At 42.1% G+C, this 12,954-nt stretch overlaps 1 pseudogene; it reads right to left on the bottom strand.

The window, feature by feature from the left end:
* Window positions 1-7,708, bottom strand: part of LOC111974412 (neural-cadherin-like) — a 191,971-nt pseudogene extending 184,263 nt beyond the window's left edge.
* Window positions 7,709-12,954: the final 5,246 nt, after the last annotated feature.

The raw sequence follows: 12,954 nt of genomic DNA, 5'->3' as shown, positions 1-12,954 counted from the left end.
ATCTCATCCCCCAGACAGTCATTTCACACTTGCACACACACACACACACACACAACACCACACACACACACACACACACACACACACACACACACACACACACACACACACACACACACACAACACACACACACACACACACACACACACACACACACACACACACACACACACACGTATGTATACACACACACACATACCATGCACAACAAGCTCAGCAGACTTAAAGACTAATAGAATGATTATAGATTATATAATGCGTTTCTCTTAAATTGCATATTGTGTGTATTCACAAAAACACATACAGTATATGCATGATGAAAATAGATTTCAGTTGAGTATATATATCCAAAGTTGATATTATAGCCTCACTGTTTGTATTCTAAAAATCACATTGCCCAGCAATCTGCTTACAGTAATTGAGTCAGCTTGGAAGGATTTGAATGGCGGTGAAGTGTAAAACAACACACACTTAATTACTGGAAGATTGTCATGTATTAGGATTTACAGTGACGAAAGGGACGAGGAGGAGATGGGAATGAAACAGAGAGAGCGGAGGAGAGAGAAAAGAGAGTGTGAAGTACAGCCAGCGAGAAAGAGAGAGAGAGATAGTTTGTAGAAGTTCACAGGTATAAATTCTATTTATGCATCATACCAGGGCAAAGTATGTGTGAGCCGAGCGAGGCAATTTATAGCAGGTGAGAATGTGTGCATCGGAGCATATGCTTGTGTCGTGTGCATATCTTACGTGGGTTTGGATGTACGCATCTTCACGTATGTCTATGATTGTTTGCACAGTGTGTGTACTTGTTTGAGAGAGGGGGGTGGGAGGGGGGAGAGAGAAACTTAGTTAACTTGTGGTTTGTACACGTGAGCAATCAGACAATCTCCTGGTTCCCTGACAGAGTCAGGAAGCCTCCCATATGCTGTTTAATTTCCAGGCTCTTCCCCAATCAGATTAACAGTAACACCAGGGAGGAGAGGAATTAAGTTCCTGAAAACCTATCAACTTCTGCTCAAACCCAAAACCCAGCTCCCTCTGTGTGGATCAGACAGTCAAACACTATGGTGGATGGATAGATAGATAGATAGATGATAATGGATGGGGAATGATCAGATCCACTGTGTATATAACACGTTGGGGGTTCTTATCAAACACAATGCGAGTCTGATGCAGCTGTCAGTTCTTTGTCAGTTTGATTGAGAGTCATGCCAGCTTCAAGTATGCTTCAGCAAGACAAATATGCACCCCATCGTATTGATGCCTTTGACAGTCATAGCATGTTCTGTATGAGAGAAAAGATCACACAACCACTCAGGTCGACATGACAGACAGAGGTCTAATACAATGTGTTAGACAGCCGAGGGAGACAGAGAGAGAGAGAGAGAGAGAGAGTGTACTTGTTGGTGGGGGGTTAGAGGAGGGCGAGGGAGGCGGGATGAGGGGAGGGTGTGGAGCAGGGAGGACGGGAGGGGGGAAGAGGGGGAGTGAAGGGGGGGTAATGCCCTGCGATGTACCCACTGGACCACTGAACCATGTCCTCTTCTCCCAGCTTCCCCGCTTTCTTTTTTTCCAAATGCAAGTCACCGTGAAAAATGTGCTGGTCCAATATTTGCACAGAAGTGGTGCTGGGACAGGCAGATAACCTATCAGTATTTGACTTTGGCTTCCCATGCTCCAAATAGCCATCCTCCGCCTGTTTAGCTTATTGATTGGCTTGGCAAGAAACTAGGTCCCTTCAGCAGTGACCAAGGTCACAGAACACATGGACCCCATGCCCCCCTCCTCCCCCTGCTCCCTCTCTCAAACACACACTCAGTCACACTCTTACACCCACAGACACACACTAATACACGGAACCACGCATACAAATACACTTATCAAGACACACACTAATAATGTGATAAGTATGCATATTACCTACAGTTAGAACTTAGTGAGATCTTGGTGGTGAGAGTGGAGAATATCACCTGTGGTCAGGTATGTCTGTCTTTCAATGTTTCTGTGCATTTCTGCGTATTCATGTGCGTGAGTGAATGTTGGTGGTAAGTGTGTGTGTGTGTGTGTGTGTGTGTGTGTGTGTGTGTGTGTGTGTGTGTGTGTGTGTGTGTGTGTGTGTGTGTGTGTGTGTGTGTGTGTGTGTGTGTGTGTGTGTGTGTGTGTGTGTGTGTGTGTGTGTGTGTGTGTGTGGTCTCTTATACACATCTAGATGTGTATAAGAGACAGCACACACACACACACACACACACACACACACACACACACACACACACACACAGAAAGACCCACACAGATTCTAACACAAAAGAACAGAGACAGACAGACAGACATAGATAGGGATAACCATATAGGATTCAAGTGGTGCTCTGCTCCCCCCCAACGCCAGATAATGGAAAGAGCCCAGGGTGTTTCCCCTCAGACATGCTAATAGAGAGTAGAGACCAACTCACCTGAGAAGGCAATTTCACCCCAGGCCAGCCAGTGGAAAGTATGGAGCCTCTCACCCCAGCCGGCACTGATAACAGAGGAGAACGTCTGACTGCCCATAGGAAAGTGAATGACTCTCCCCCAGGTATGGGAAACAAACAGACACAGACTATTACAGCAGACTGAATAGAGAGAATCAACTGACCAGTGGAGGTAGGAGAGAATGGGACGGTCACAGGACTGTGCGTAGCACATTAATTAGCAGTAGAGCTCTGTTATCAAACCACAGCCTAGCTCACTCACTGGCCACCAGGCAGAAACGTGTGCATCGCTGAGTGTGCAGGTCTGTATGACGGTTAATAATGTGCAATACAATATACTGTTTGAAGATATATAGCAGTGGCTGTTTGATCCTGATAAATAAAGTAATAACAGACAATATATTTTCATCTTCCATCTGTCTGACTCTGACCACATGGTCCTACTCTCCTGTAAGATCAACCTGGTCTCAGAACATTTCGGAATTTTCTGTATGTAAATCCAAGACAATTCATTTAGTATGATATATTAGGTTTGGTATAGTTACATAAGACAAATGGTTACTTAATTTAACGCGAAAACTAATGGAAGGCGGCTGGTCGGGGTGGATTGATGGGCGTATAATGTGAACTTCTAGCAACCCAAACTTGATCTAATGATCAACTTTGACTACTTACTATTTGTTAGCTACCTTGCAACTACTTAGCATGTTAGCTAACCCTTCCCCTAACCTTAAACCTTTTAGATAACTCTTCCCCTAACCCTAACCTTAACCCTTTAACCTAACTCCTAAACTTAACCCTAACCTTATCCCTAACCCTTTACCTCTAACCCCTAACATAGCTAACATTAGTGAGCTAGCTAACCTTAGCCACCGAGATGGAATTTTGTAACATATCATAGGTCTTTCAAATTTGGAGCGTATTCTACGTTTTTCAAATTCGGAAACATACTGTACGCTTTGCAAATTCCTAAGATATAATATGAATTGTAATTCGGAAACAAATCATACATAATGGGTGATGGCCATCCACAAATTAATACAAACCATTCGAAACATAACATATCAAACTTAATTTAGTATTACGGATTTAGATGCAGAATAATACGAAATGCTCTGAGACCAGGTTGCAACAATACCCCACCAGTGGGAAATATCACAGTGTGCTTGCATGATCTTTGCAATATCAAATGATCAACAAGGATAAACACAAATATGACTGGTGTGTGTGTGTGTGTGTGTGTGTGTGTGTGTGTGTGTGTGTGTGTGTGTGTGTGTGTGTGTGTGTGTGTGTGTGTGTGTGTGTGTGTGTGTGTGTGTGTGTGTGTGTGTGTGTGTGTGTGTGTGTGTGTGTGTGTGTGTGTGTGTGTGTAGATACTGTTACAAGTGAGGTCAACCGACACACTTCTCATACTTGATTAAAGCCAGCTGTTTTTCCTCATTACTGTGAATCCCCTGGCTTCTGAGAAACCTGCTTACAGTGTACACACACACACGCACAAACACACACACAAGCAGACCCTCTTTGCCAGACACGCAGCATCTACAGAAGGTTATGGACATCAGGCCACAGGACAAGCACACAGACAGACAGACAGTAATGAAAACACCAAAGGCTGCGCTAATTAAATCACCAACCCTAGCAACAACTCATTCAGGAGTGGTTGTAAGCGCGCCTCGGCTGCGCAGCGCATGCATGCCGCGGGAAGATGTGAGTGGGCCATGGAGCACACTGTGCGCGATCAACGCACGACTTTAAAGCCTCTCTATTCCCTCGAAGAAGCGCACGAGTTCTCCAACAAACTGTGCTGCCACTCTAAATCCCAGAAATGAGAACGTGAATGACATGGGATTACATGGATAATGCGAGCAGATGGAGCCAGGTCGAGCAGGATCTCCACTCAAAAAAGATTAGACTACCACCATCCCAACACATGGCATTCCGGTACCCCTAGCACAGAGCACAGATTTGTCCAAATTAAACACTGGTGTCTTCTGGAACATTTGAAATCAAGTCAGGTTGGTTATTTGATCAGAAAAATGTTTGATTAATTCCTGAACCACACAACCATTTTAGGATTCATTCAATAATTTCACAACACTCAGCAAGGGAAATTAGAAAATGAGAAATGATGTGGGTTTTATTCACTCCAATGCATGTAAATAGGCCCCCATACTTCACATAGCCTAGAAATGAATGCAGAGTGCGCCGGTTTTACACACACACAGACGCCAAATTCCCTGTGCTCATTGTTGTAGACAGGCAACACTGGTTGAATGACCATCTGCATGAACRCAGATATTGTGTAATCCGCCTATCACTTTAGAACAGCTGGGTAAAATRTAGCACGTTTTATCKGGCAGCGTGCATGACAAATGAGCAATTGCCAAAAGGTGGGTTGTACTGCTGCCTTACAAAGGCAACTGACAAATGTATACATTTCGAAAACCCAACCAACCGTTCATATGCACAGCCAATACTGTAGGCCTATGCTACCCTAATCTACAGGTCCCCACTCGAACCCAAAAAGCTAATTTACTGCATTTCTATTCAATTTAAAAACTCTAAAATTCTATTTGGAGAACAGCAAAAACTAAAACACAAGCAAAGATGACCCAATCCATTATTACATTGGTTGCTGTAGATTCATTCACGTCAGTCGATCTACAAACCCGCAGCCTCTTAGCTATACAATTCGCCGCCACACATTAACTCACATTAACTCAGCACCGTGATTAAAACTAAAATKAATATGCACAGAGGGCTCTGTTAGCAGAACATGTATTTTATTAACAAAAGGTAAACAAATACATTTGCTATGCATATACATTCTTTGTTGTTGTTGCAGTTTTACAGCTAATTTCCTGCAATTCTACGYATYTTACAGTGTGTGTCAGTTGGAGCTGCTGTGGTCAACACTAGGTTGAACACTCGTAAAAATCTATGGTCAGAAAGGTTTACATACATTGGGCGCAGGATTACCAATGAGAGCAGTGCAGATAAAGGATATTATTGCATTAGAAATGCCATTTTAGCTGTAGCCTGGCTCTCAAAAAGTACACGAATGGAGCCATTTCTGCAGGTGATAATTAACCTACGGTATTGCAAAGCAAAACGGTACTCAGCATCATCTGGATATGTGTGCARCAAAAGTTCAACATTCGCATTCTGCTACCATTTCTGTCAAGCCGTCTACGCATACAGTTCGCGTCTATAAATCCAACGTATGCGCCACACAGAACGCACAGCAACTGCCTCTGCAACGCAATGCTGCAAGGCAAACTCCGCGTTTCATTGGAAATTAATGTACTTCTGGTGTACCAAAACGCAAWTCAATGTCGGTGTGATCGAGGTGTTGTGCACCACAAAAAAACGCTTTGAAACTGCCTCTGCAACGCAATCCTAAAAATTAAACGCAGTGTTTCATTGTAAATGAATGTACTTCTGTTGTACCTAAATGCAATAACATTGTCGGTGTGATCGAGTCGTTAGAACCAGTAGCACCCGCACGCCTCCTGTAAATTGAAAACATCTGCATACAGCAARTCGTAGCATAATGTGAAATAATGTACTATATTATAAGCTCCACTTGTGCGCGTTACATTTTTCCCATGGTAACTATTTGCAAGGCGCACGTCTCTCCATGCAAAATTAACGCACTCGCGTGGTTTCAACCTATTGAAATCATGAAGGCAAAGCTGATGGTGTTTAATTAAACATGTAACCACAGAAAGTAAATTTTAAATCATATTATTGCACTTTAAAGCATGACACTTTTACAGAGAGGCTATATGAGCAGCTTAGGTGCTCAGTCCTCCACATCGATTCAGTAGGCTCATTTAGACCAAACCGTGGCCCGTAATTACTTTACAGAGGCCCTTAAATTGAAGAGAGAATAAATACACGTATATATAATTACGTTGAAGAGAGAAACAACATTGAAGCTGCAATATAAAATTGTAAACGCACTCTCACCTCTTTTATCCTGAACTTTCACAGTAATCTCCACGAGAGGATCCGTCTCCCGGTCCAGGCGCCGGGTAATAACTATATCTCCGCTGTCCCGACTCACCGTGACCGGTGAGCTGTCCGCACCSGGATCCATCAACTCAAAGCTGGCAGCCTGAAACCTCACCGGGTACAAGTTCATTACAACAGAACCGATACTGGCATCCTCGGAAACATTTAGTACGATCGGCTCGCTCGACTCTAGCAGGGACCTCGACTTCCGAGGTTGTCTGCTATTCGGTTTGCCATGGGATGGCCGTGGAACCGCTGGCCATTGCCGGGGATTAATCTCGATGTCAATACTCTGACTGGTCCGTGAGGGCCAGCCGTGGTCCATCGCAAACACGTTAAACTTTATGGGGGCGGTAAGACCCAATATAGAGTCCACAAGCAGTACATCTCCAGTTTTTGGAACCACATAAAAACTGCCATTTTTGGGAAGAGCAAAGTAAATAAGTTCAGCGTTTTTCCCGCTGTCTGTATCCTCAGCGGTCACTTTATACACCACAGACCGCAGAGCAGTGGCGTCGTCTAGACTCATTTTTATATCGTCATTAGGGAATGTTGGCTCGTGGTCATTAGTGTCCAAAACGTCCACTTTCACAGATGCAACTTCTGCGACCACATGGTCAGTGGCGGCGCAGCTTTCGCAGCACAGACCCAGGCTGAGCAGGTACTCGGAGCGCTCCTCTCTGTCCAGGATGATCGAGGTTTTCAGAAGTATGTGTCCGCGTTTGTGGTGGGCAAATACCCGGAAATCTTCACTTCCGTCTCCCAAGAGTTTCAGATGCATGCCGGAGTTGGAGCACCATCTCTGCGCGTCAACTCGCTTCACAGGGATGCTGAGACCGTTTACTTTGGATCCCGGCTCGGAGTTCTCGAATACATGTCCATGAAAGAACGGTATCCTTTCCTCTGTCTTATTCCCAAGTACAGATGTCACGAAATAGCATATTAAAATAGTCAAAATCATGACTGTTGTCAGTTGTACCACACTGAGTGGTGTTATGCTGTCACTCTAGGACCATCAATCATTTCGAAAAACATATATTTTATGTCCTCTAAAACTTCAGATTAATTCTAATATAAAAGTATTACTAATTGACAAAAATGCTGTTCGTTGTCGTTGTTTGATTCATTGCTCTAGCTCTCGCCGCTGAACTTTCGCTGTCTCCTCTTCTCCACTCCAGCAGCAGTCTGCAGTACCTAGCCCTCAGGATAATGCAGCTCAAGTGCGCGCCTCCGCTTAGTGTTTCTGACARCACTAGCAGCCTCTGGTACTGGACAGCGCCGCGCTCGAGGGGGCGTGGCCTACCGTGACTCCTCAGGGAAGCCCACGTCACGTGATGCATGTCTATCAGTTTTTTTTATTCCAACACATAAAGTAAGTCTTCTTTCTGATTTCCACTCCGTGTCCAATAGCAATGGCATGATAGGCTACTGKATGTTTTTAACTATCATGTTCACTCAGTAACCTAGATTTGTCATTGATAATTGAGGAACACATCATGACAAATATTAAAACTGAATCAATCTTTCTAGTAAAGAAAGATTATTTAAACATGTTTAGAGTAACATAGCTTTTATATTTTATCCAGTTTACAGGACATTCAATATTTTATCCTTGCCATATAAATTATATAAAAGAGGCTCACACACACCAGCAGTACAGATACTAGGCCTAGATTCATTTGTAAGAATAGATTTGTCCACCCACGTACACCCTAGCCACACAGTTAAGCTCAGTCAAACAGGAGGGGAAAAAACTATGTACACATGTTCAGTCAACAGTAACACAAATTGAAATGAGCATATTCTTATCACAAACTTGAAACGTCCTTCTTTATACACATAGAATGGGTTCTGAGGGGACACCTTTCATGCGGTTTGGGTAACGCAAGTATATATTCTCTTCTAGTGATGCCCTCTAGTTTCCGATTTACGGCCTCAAGCTGTTGAATTTTGATGGCTCTCCTCCTTCCGTCTCTAGCATGTAGCCAGAGGCGATCGCTCTCTGGTGTTCCACAACCAAATTTCAATCAGAGGTTTATCTGACTTATTTGTATTTATTTAACCTTTATTTAACTAGGCAAGTCAGTTAAGAACAMATTMTTGTAGGTTAACTGTCTTGTTCAGGGGCAGAACGACAGATTTTTACCTTGTCGGCTCAGGGATCCGATCTAGCAACCTTTCTGTTACTGGCCCAACGCGCTAACCACTAGGCTACCTGCCACCCCATTTACCAGCACGCTGGAATAATATTAACCGCCCCAAGATCCACGCCATGTTAAACAATGAGCATGTCAAACTGAATCGAGAGAGAGAGAGTGGCAATACCGGAGGAGGCCAAGGGATGGAGGAGGAGAATAMATAGCTGATTATTCTGAYATTTTTTCTAATACCACCTACCACAGGAGAGTGTCGGGTAGAGAGCTTGACAGGCTGATAAAAAMCCCCAGGGAGAAACACTTACAATGCAGCGTTGAAGAAATGCCAATTTCACTTCTTTGCAAACACAATCTAGGATCCAACAGGTTGTAAATTGGCTCTGTGTTACTAGGATGTTTCAGTTTCCCAGCAAAGAGGCACCAATGCATGAAGACCCAGAGGACTGCCTAGCCCACAGCTTCCATCCAGCTAAACAAACACAGCCCGTAGTTAACTAGTTAGTTATTAATGTCATGCAGCCCCTCTCTCCTCAGCTCTAACATGCAACCACAGAGGTGAGAAGGAATCAGATATCGCTACCAAAGTGGAGGAGAGCCTACACTGTACATTTTTTTTTTTTTTAAATGCTGTTAATTTATGGTAAAAGTCTGGTAGCACGGGTGCCAGAAATAGACTAAAACTACTGACTAAAAATGTATGTAAATAATCTGTATAAAAACGGTGATTTACTTTCAATCAAATAAAGTATATTACTGCAATTTTACAACATTAACTCTAAAAAATGTACCTGGAATCCCCGTTTTTTTTGCTGACAGTTGTGAAAGTAAAGAATTGGCCAGCTAAAAGGCCTAAAAAACTCCTTAATTGATGACAAAATATGATGACAAAAGAACACAGATTATAAGAATAATATTACAAAAAACATCAAATTTTAATAACTGGTATCAGTTGTGAAAGTAGAGAATTAGACAGCATAAACCCAGAAATGACTCCTGAATTGATGCCAAAGTTACACAAAAACACAGATAATTGTCATAATATTACAAAAAAACACTCTTGATCTAAATGGCATCAATTGTGAAACAATAGAATTGTTACGCGAAAAACAGACATTACTCCTTAATTGATGCCAAAATATAGCCAGAACACATAATTGTCATTATATCACAAAAAACTGCTCTCAATTCAACTAGTGTCAGTTGTGAAAATAGAGAATTTGTCAGCTAAAAAACAGACACAACTCCTTAATTGATGACAAAATAAAGCTAGAAAACAGATTATTATCATAATATTACAAGAACCTACCTAGAAGGTCAGCATCCCGGAGTCGCCTCTTCACTGTTGCAGTTGAGACTGGTGTTTTGCGGGTACTATTTAATGAAGCTGCCAGTTGAGGACTTGTGAGGCATCTGCTTCTCAAACTAGACACTCTAATGTACTTGTCCTCTTGCTCAGTTGTGCACCGGGGCCTCCCACTCCTCTTTCTATTCTGGTTAGAGCCAGTTTGCGCTGTTCTGTGAAGGGAGTAGTACACAGCGTTGTACGAGATCTTCAGTTTCTTGGCAATTTCTCGCATGGAATAGCCTTAATTTCTCAGAACAAGAATGGACTGACGAATTTCAGAATAAAGTTCTTTGTTTCTGGCCATTTTGAGCCTGTAGTCAAACCACAAATGCTGATGCTCCAGATACTCAGCTAGTCTAAAGAAGGCCAGATGTATTGCTTCTTTATTCCAAACAACAGTTTTCAGCTGTGCTAACATAATTATTCAGTATAGACAAAAAAAGACAATAATTTGTGTGTTATTAATTTAAGCAGACTGTTTGTCTGTTGCTGTGACTTAGATGAAGATCAGATCTAATTTTATGACCAATTTATGCAGAAATCCAGATAATTCCAAAGGGTTCACATACTTTTTCTTGCCACTGTAGGTTTGCAGAAGTTGGTGATTATTGGCAAGCGTTTGACACACATTTTTGAAATGTTGCACTCTCTGGACACATCTTTTGAAATATTAATGTTTACTTTCAAACCTCATTGTCCACAGCCTTATATGTGGGCCAAACTTTAGTATCAAAGCAGGATAGTGGATCAGATATTGGTGCTTTGGGTTCAGTTTGTGAGAAGGAAACAGCTCTTTTCTTGTCTGTAGATACTCAGGAATCAGAACAATGAGCAAAGTAACTTGAGCCACAGAAATGGAGGGGGCACATATTCATTCCAAGTAGGATTGTTAGTTGCCATACCCGATCTTCTTTATTAGTAATCTTTTTGCCTATTATCACAGGGAGGAGCCTCAAAAGAGACCCGTTTTCTCTTGCCTGGCCACCTAGTTTAATTCCCTTTTCACCAACTTCTGAGGATGTGGAATTCGCATCAGATCCTTGGTAGCTAAACTGCCTGATCCTGCAGTTAAGCTCTGAGTATGTAATGCATTTCTTTACTTTAACAAAGTACATGATATAAATGGCTAGGTCATGTACCAGTATCCCCTTAAACAAATCATGACCAATGCATGGTGGGAGGCCTGGCTGACAGACATGAAAGTGCTTGAGGGAATTAAATACAGAGTCAAATTTTAATCCTCTGGATTCTGTCTCATTACCATCACTGCCTCGTTGTAATTTTGTACTGTTGTGGCAGCAGCAGGTTCATCAAAAACAAACAGTTTACCTCTAGTTGCAAGGCAGTATCAACAGCACTAGTTGGAGGTACTAAAATCTTCTGTGAATCCTCCTATGTTGTGAGACCCCAAATTATCATCAGTAATGCAAAAAGACTGCTGCCTTTACAGCATGTCCAGATATCTCCAACCCATTTGTTTCTAAATCTCTGAGATCCGACAGCATTGTAGAAAAAAGCTTGTCAAGGCCAAAATATTTAAAGTCTCTCTCATTACACAATAACATGAGCTGTAAATTATCAATACTGGAGCGATTATAAAGGATCAAAGTTTGCGAGCATAAAGTAGACCCCCACAATCTTATGTTTCGTCTTTGCTGATCCAAGAGGGTGAACAACCTCAAAAGCATCTTGATACAATACAAGCTTTAGAGTTACACCTGAGTCCATAAATACTGCATTAGACTTAAACACAGATCCGTCACAAACATAATTTAACACATTTGCAGAAGTACATGTAGTGTCCTTTATTATCTTTGTACACTCCTGCCAAACAACTGGGTCGTTGAGCATAGCTTTCAGTGCCTCTGTTATATGGATACACTGAGCATATCGTTCCTTTCGGTTTTCATCTGTACCTAAACGTATAGCTTGAGGATGCACATAGGAAAAGTTCCTCTGGAAAACTGCCTTCTCAAATATTCTGCCTTCTCAAATATTCTGTTGATAAAGTAAAGCTACAGGATGCATGCAAATCTGTGTCCTTCAAGGTCTTTAAAATACCTTCAATTTCAGACTCTGTCAAGTTCGTATTAGATAGAAGGGCAACCTTGAGTTGATCTTGAGTGTACTGATGACTAAGTCCATTAAGACTATTAATCTCATCAACAATCATTTGTATCGTAGAGGAGGGAATTAGATACTTGGCCTGTAATTGAATGTAAAACATACACAGATGTTTTTATATACAGACTTAACAGCTGAGTTCAGTATATCCTCTAGCCCTTCATAAATGAGATCTACACCGAACAGACTTTCAGCATCTTCATGAGAACTCACTGAATGAACCGAATAATTGGTAGCTGTAGCATACCTATGCTGCCTTGAAATGTGGGCGGTAAAAGAGGATCTTAATGTAAAGGCCACAGTCTGAATGGGCATTTGACCTTTTCTCTTTTTGAAACACGTGACCTTCGATGAGCAAGACGATCCTTCAGATCAAGGCATTGTTTCTGACAATGACGATTTTCACACGTAAATCAAATCAAATGTATTTATTTTATTTATATAGCCCTTCGTACATCAGCTGATATCTCAAAGTGCTGTACAGAAACCCAGCCTAAAACCCCAAACAGCAAGCAATGCAGGTGTAGAAGCATGGTGGCTAGGAAAAACTCCCTAGAAAATGGCCCTTGCATTGTGTCACATTGTGATACAGCAGACTCTCTACGATGACGACGCATATGACTTTTAAAAGCATTATGTTTTGTAAACTGAGATTTGCAGCTAACCATGCAGCATACATATTGGCCATTTGCTTCATGTCGGTGTAATGACTGATGATCCACATAACCTCTTAATGTTTTAACAGTGAGGCTGTCACGTTCGTTGAAAGGATCGGACCAAGGCACAGCGTGCGTAGAGTTCCACATTCTTTAATAGTGAAACTTACAACAAAACAACAAA

This window comes from Salvelinus sp. IW2-2015, linkage group LG15 (assembly GCF_002910315.2).
Source record: "Salvelinus sp. IW2-2015 linkage group LG15, ASM291031v2, whole genome shotgun sequence".
Taxonomy (NCBI): Eukaryota; Metazoa; Chordata; class Actinopteri; order Salmoniformes; family Salmonidae; genus Salvelinus; species Salvelinus sp. IW2-2015.
Note: the sequence above shows the minus strand (reverse complement) of the source record. Positions and strands in the feature narration are given on the sequence as shown.